At 59.7% G+C, this 6,591-nt stretch overlaps 1 long non-coding RNA gene across 1 annotated transcript; it reads left to right on the top strand.

Moving 5' to 3' along the window:
- Positions 1 to 4,969: 4,969 nt before the first annotated feature.
- On the top strand, positions 4,970 to 6,591 carry LOC115855516 (uncharacterized). The gene is made up of 3 exons (XR_004040477.2): positions 4,970 to 5,062; positions 5,555 to 5,886; positions 6,451 to 6,591. It is a non-coding gene; the product is annotated as an uncharacterized lncRNA (long non-coding RNA).

Raw genomic sequence — 6,591 nt, 5'->3', positions numbered from 1 at the left:
GCGCCGCCGCATCGCGCTCACAGGGCGGACGGCGCGGCGGTGGCAGTCCCCGCGCCCGTGCGCCCCGCGCCCGCGCCAGGCTGCCTGCCCGACCGAGCCCTGCGCCGCCTCCCAGCGGCGGGGCGGGGCATGCTAATATATGTTAATGAACGCCGCCGCCGCTCCCTCCCTCCGCCTTAAAGGGCCCGCGCCCCGCTCCCGCCAGAGTCCCGCGCCCCCTGGAGGATGCTCAGAGCTCACCCACGCCCCGCCCGGCGAGTCCACACGGGGACCTTGGCTGCGGTGGCCCGAAGGAAGACACTTCCAGAGTGTCCCCAGACGGCCCCGGGGCGGCGGAGGCATGCAGGCGGGGGCACAGTCCGGGGCTCTGTGCCGGCCCCCGGGGAACGGACCTCGCCTCCCGCCCGACCGCTCGTACTTGGACCCCGCGCGCCGAGCACTGTTTCACGGTCAGGGCTGGGGACCCGGAGCGGCAGCCGCAGCGCGCCCGGCGGACGCCTGGGGGAGCCTTTGCACCGTGGTAGAAGGGAGGTGGGGTCGGATGGCGGTTGAGGAGGGAGAGTGGGAGGGGTCGGGGTAGGGGTGGGAGCAGGGAGGGGCTGGGGGCGTGAGAGGAGCCGGGCTGCAGCGGGGCTGGGGGTGGGAGCTCGGGAGGGACTGCGGGAGGGGGTGGGGTGAGAGACTAGGAGGGGCGCGGGCGGCGGCCCTGACTCTGGTGGCGTCTGGGCGCAGCTGGGAGTCAGCGAGGGCCGTGGGTCTGTGGTCGCTGTGGGTTTGAGGGCTGGGTTTTCGGGCAGAGCCTCCTCTCCACTGTCCTCCCGTGGCTGGGGTCTTGCGCATCCTTCCCTGCTGTTACTCTCCAAGCCTGCTCAGAAGACCGTTATGTTGACCCGCTGAGATCACTTGCAGTGAAGACCCTGCATACGATGGCCATTCACAGGCACATCCCCCAACCTTGCTCAAGTGCTACTGGCAAAAGCCTAGCTCAGACTGGCTCTGGTCAGGGAAAGGAAATTTATGGGCTCATTAAACTAGGCCATCTCAGAGCAGGCTGACGTCAGGCAAGGCTGGATCAAGTTGCACCAGGACATGATCAGAATACGGTTTCTCTCTCCATCTCTGTGTTGGCTTCATCCTCAGGCGAGATCTCTCCAAATGGCAGCAAAGACAGAGTGGGCAGCCGCCCCCGACATTCTTCCAGATTAGCAAACCCGGCCGACCGACTCTCAGGCCGCAGTCCCACGGCCATCTCTCATTGGACGCTGTGGGCCGTGTGCCCATCCCTAACCAAGCATGTGGCTGGGGGACGAGCGGGACCAGCTGCGCTGACGATGGGAAGGAAGGCGTTTTCTAAAGGAACTTTGAGATGCTGACGTCAGAGTGAAGGAGGGTGGGTGGCAGCCAGGGCTGGCGCAAGGGGCTCGGAAGAGATACCGGAGCAGTCGACCCCATGGTGTAACAGTTCTTCCTGCACCTGAGAGGGGACGCTGGCTGAGGAGCTGTAGGAGGCCCTGAAGGCGGTGAAGAGCCATGGCAGTGGCAGCGGCAGGGCCACAAGCATCAGAAGCTGCGGACAGACAGACCTGGTTCTCGCTAGGTAGGTCCAGACGGTGCCTGGTGGACGGTGCGGGAACCAAGGATGCTTGGTGTCGGGGGACGTGTCACTTCGTGGCGGGGGCCGTGTGGCACCACGGCTGCTGTTTTCTCCTCGAGCCTGCCCCTGAATGCTGGCATTTGAATGTGGCCCAAATACAAGCGCTGACGAGAGGCCACTTTTCACCCATCAGATGGGCGACGTTGAGAAAGTCATCTGTCATCACTCACCGCGGAGGGAAGTGGGGACTTTGGTGCTGCTGGAGGGGGTGCCACTGGTGCAGCCTCGCTGGGAGGCCATCAGGGAGCAGCTATTAAAATTTGAAATGTACACTTTCTACGGCCCAGCATTCTTGGTGTCTGCACTGGAAAAACACGCCCATCTTTGTACAAGACGGCTGATGCGAGATGTAATAGTTAACCAAAAAAAAAAAAAACCCAGAAACTGCCTAACTGTGTGCTCTGGTGCTGGCTGTGTTCAAGGACGAGGGTGACGGGCAGAGTCCCGCGGCGCCCGTTTGCCGGCCTGTGTTTGCTGCAGTGGGGTCATGTCCCACTGCAGAAATGGGCACTTTTCTAAGACCCGCAGCTGCTGTGTAAGCTGGTGGCTGCCCTGGGATGACCGCGCTGGGACGTACCCCAAAGATGGAACACTGCATTGAGTGAGAAAGGGTGAACTAGATCCAGGTGTGCCAATGACGCTACTCAGACCTATTGTTGAGTGAAAAAAAAAATTACAAGAAAAAAAGCAGAGAGCAGAAAAACCCCACAAAACAACTACATAGTTACATTTACCATGTGTACCGTGTACAAACACACGTGTCATCTCTTCTGAGCTTGGTCTGCTCAGGGGACCAGATGAGGACGAACAGGTAGATACCAGGATGTGAAGGGACCAAGGCCTTCAGGGTCTCAGCACAGTTTTACATTCTTACCAGGAGCAGCTATTCCTGGTTTACTTGTGTAACTCAAGGTCAGTGGGAAGAGCAGGGTGCATGTGTGTGTTGGATGGGAAAGGTCAGCTTGCTCAAGGAGGTCCCTGCTCCAACATGGGGCCCCAAGGGGATGTGGTGCCCTTAGACCAGGCCCCAGGCCTTCAGTCCAGCAGAGCGATGGGGCACTGGCCACATGCCTGAATCCCTGCCCTTGTGGGGCTGACACCTCGCATGGTGGGCATAGATGAATCGGGTGCAAAGTGGAACAGTGGCTCCCAGAGGTTCCAGGCCCCATCCCTGGAATCCACGATGTGTCCCCTTATGTGGTAAGGGGAGCCTTGCAGATGTGATTAAGTTAGAGATGTTGAGATGGGGGTGGTCGCAGTGTCCTCACAAGGGCCCTTGAAAGAGGGAGGAGGGGGAGGCTCAGAGTCAGGGGAGGAGGCCACGTGGTGATGAAAGCAGAGGTCGGAGCGATGCAGCCAGGCACCGAGGGATGCAGGTGCTTCTAGCAGCTGGACGAGGCAAGGAGCAGAGCCTCCCCGGGAGCCCCAGAAGGAGCCAGCCCTGCTCACACCTTGCTTTCAGCCCAGCAAAACTGTCTCTAGACCTCCAGACTCCAGAACTGGGGGAGAACAAAGGTGCCTCACTTCGCACCACTAGGTTTGTGGTCACAGTTAAGGGCAGCCACGGGAAACTCCTGTGCATCTTACGGGCAGGGTCAGGAGGATGAGATGTCAGCTTCGCAAAGGCCTGAGGGAAGAGCAGTCAGCCAGGGGGCCAGCCCGTGCAAAGGCCCCGGGGCAGTCTCTGTGTGTTGGAGATTCAGCCATGGGGCTGGAGTGCCAACAGGGGGAGGTGGTTTTAAAACTTGTCCTTGGGACTTCCCTGGTGTCACAGTGGTTGAGAATCCGCCTGCCAATGCAGGGGACACGGGTTCCAGCCCTGGTCTGGGAAGATCCCACATGCCGCGGAGCAACTAAGCATGTGCGCCGCAACTACTGAGCCTGCGCTCTAGAGCCCGTGTGCCTCAACTACTGAGCCTATGTGCCGCAATTACTGAAGCCCGCGTGCTCTAGCGCCTGCGTGCTGCAACTACTGAGCCCGCATGCTGCAACTACTGAAGCCTGCGTGCCTAGAGCCTGTGCTCCACAACAGGAGAAGCCCCTGCTTGCCACAACTAGAGAAAGCCTGTGCGCAGCAACAAAGACCCAACGTGGCCAAAAACAACAACAACGAAAAGCTTGTCCTTGAACTCTTGGCTACGCTCCCCAGCGGGGGCTACACCCCTGGCCTTTGTGTCCACCTCCATCGACAGATGGGCCTGCAGGCTCACTTCTGAGCCTGCCTTAGCAAAGGCCACGGGCTCCCCTGGACCCCCCGGCACTCAGTGCAAGACACTTGCCATCTCAGTGGGGGCGGAGAGAGGGGGAGAGAGAGAGGATGCACAGAAGCCCCAGGGCTCTAGCCGGCGGTTTGCGTCTTCCCAGCTCAGGGGCCAGCTTGTGGGTGAAGAAGCTTCGGATGGTCTGGGGGCGGCTGCAGGGAGGCCTTGAGGAGCGCTGCCCGGCCGAGCCCGGACAGCCGCAGCCGTGGGAGGTAGTCAGGATGGCTGAGAGGTGCTTAGTCCTGCCACATTTGGGATGTTTTTGCTGGTATCTAGATGCCGTGTGAGTCTGCTAGGGCCGCCGTAACAAGCACCCGGACACTTATGGTCCTGTGTCCTGGAGGCGGGAAGTCCGAGATGGAGGTGTCGCAGGGCTGGTCCCCCCGAGGCCTCTCTCCTGGGCGTGTAGATGGCCGTGTCCTCCCATGTCCTCACGTGGCCGTCCCTGTGCGTGTCTGTGCCCTGATCTCCTCCTCCTATAAGGACACCAGTCACGCTGGATCGGGGCTCGCCCTATGGACTCATTTCACCTTAATCACCTTTAAGACCCCATCTCCAAGTACAGTCACATCTTGAGGACCGCAACACCCAGATTTTGGAGGAACACAGTTCAGCCCAGAGCAGACGCCCAGATGGAGGGAGAGGGGGTCGTAGCCAGAGGTGAGAGGTCGTCAGGGCGGGGACCACGTGCGCTGGGGGTTGTGCGGGCCAAGTGGCCATGGGGGCCGGGGTGGGGTGTCGCTGGCCCCCCTGGGCCCCGCCCCACTCAGCTGCCAGGTGCAACTCTTGGTCCTGGAGCCGGACCCTCTGCCCAGCCCGTGCCCCCGGGGAGCACCCCACCCCTCCCCCTCTGGGGCACCTGCCTGAAAGGGAGGCGGGTCCCCATGCCACGGCCTCTGGAGAGGGCGTTACAAGAGAAATCAGTTCTGGTTCAGAATACTTGTATTCACCTCTTGGTATTTGAAGAGAAGATGCTCTAACTGCTGGGATTGTCTGTGGGACAAGCTTTCCGGCGCTCAGGCTGTCTCGTACCCTGTTGTCTTCCATCCAGGACGAGCCTCTGGCCCCCTTGGCCCCATTGGTCTCTGTGCAGGAGGAACAATTTCAGGCGCCTTCAAGAAACCCAGCTTAAGAGGGAAAATTAGAGGTTAGTTTCAGGCATGGCTGGTTCCAGGGTCTCTGAGCCCAGACTCTGCTTCCTCCCTTTGGCTGACCTCGTGTGCTCCCCCACCCTGCCCAGAAGAGGAGGCCTCCCTTTTTCTGGGCCATGCCATGCGGCACGCAGGATCTTAGCTCCCCAAACAGGGCTCAAACCTGTACACCCTGTGCTGGCAGCTCGGAGCCTTGACCACTGGACCGCCAGGGAAGTCCCGAGGAGGCCCTTCCTAATGTTTCAGGGAAGGTCCTGGATTGTCTCACCTGGGTCTTGTGCTCTTCTCTGAGCCCATCACTGGGCCAAGCAGACGTGAGTTCTGATTGGCTGGCCTGGGTCTTGGGCTGAGGGCCTGTCAGCCCCACCCTTACCACGTGGGCCAAGTCGGGGAGGGGCGGCTTTCCGGAGGAAAATTGGGGTGCAGGTGCCAGAAAGGGGTGTTGGCAGGAAAGAGGCCGGCAGTGCATGTTCCCGCACCCTTTCCAGGCTTGTCGTCCGGTCGCTCTGCTCTGGGAGCTGATCTAAGGATGTACAGACCCAACTCAGTGAATTCCGGCTGCCCTACTTGGAGGCGATGTAGCTATTCCCAATTTAAAAAGAACCAAAGCTGAAAACCTATGTCCACAGACAAACTTGTGCATGAGTGTCCGTTGCAGCATTACTCATAATGGCCCCAAATGGAAGCTGCCCAAAGAGCCACTGACCCGTGAAGAAGGGACACACAGATGTGGTGTCCACACAATGGAGTATTATTCGGCCCTGAAAAGCTATGCAGTTGTGAGGCATGTTGCAGCGTGGAAGAGCCTGGAAAACACACTGTAAGTGGAAAGAAACAGGAAGACAAGGCCACGAGCTGTACGATTCCATTTATAGGAAATGTCCAGAACCAGCAAATCCAGAGAGGCGGGAAGCAACGCGGTGGCTGCCAGGGGCTGGGGGAGGGGAAGGGGGGCGACTGGTAGTGAGTAGGTGGTTGGTTTATTTTGAGGAGGTGGGAATGTTCTGGAATTGGATAGTGGTTGATGTTTGTACGGTGCTATGAGTGTACCAAAAGCCACTTTAAAGGGGTGAATGGCATGGTGTGTGAGTCTCTGCTTAAAAGGAGAGAAGGAAACGCGGGGATGACGGGTTGGGGGCTCTGCTCCAGGCGCGCTGGTGAAGGGTCGGCAGGTCGGACCCGCCTGCCCCATCTGTGCTGTGTGGCCGCTGCTCTTCCGGCCCCGGCTGCACAGGGGACAGCTGCTCGCAGGGGTCAGCAGGTTGTGAAACTGAGAAGAAGCCAAGTTACTGTGCATCACTGAATCAGCGGTACCACGATCTCAGAGAGCGCGAAGGGGAAGGGCCGCCACGCACACGGTGACGGGCTGCTTTGTCACGTGCAGTTGGTTCCCGACTTATAGGAAGAGGTTTCTAGACTCAGCAAGACACAGCCCTTCACCGTGCATCCCTATTAAACACACATTAAAGAGCGAGGAAAGTTAAGCAGGCTGGTGAGGTGTTGGAGGCGCTGTCAGGTTTGTGCT

Source organism: Globicephala melas, chromosome 13 (genome assembly GCF_963455315.2).
Source record: "Globicephala melas chromosome 13, mGloMel1.2, whole genome shotgun sequence".
In the NCBI taxonomy this organism is placed as follows: Eukaryota; Metazoa; Chordata; class Mammalia; order Artiodactyla; family Delphinidae; genus Globicephala; species Globicephala melas.
Note: the sequence above shows the minus strand (reverse complement) of the source record. Positions and strands in the feature narration are given on the sequence as shown.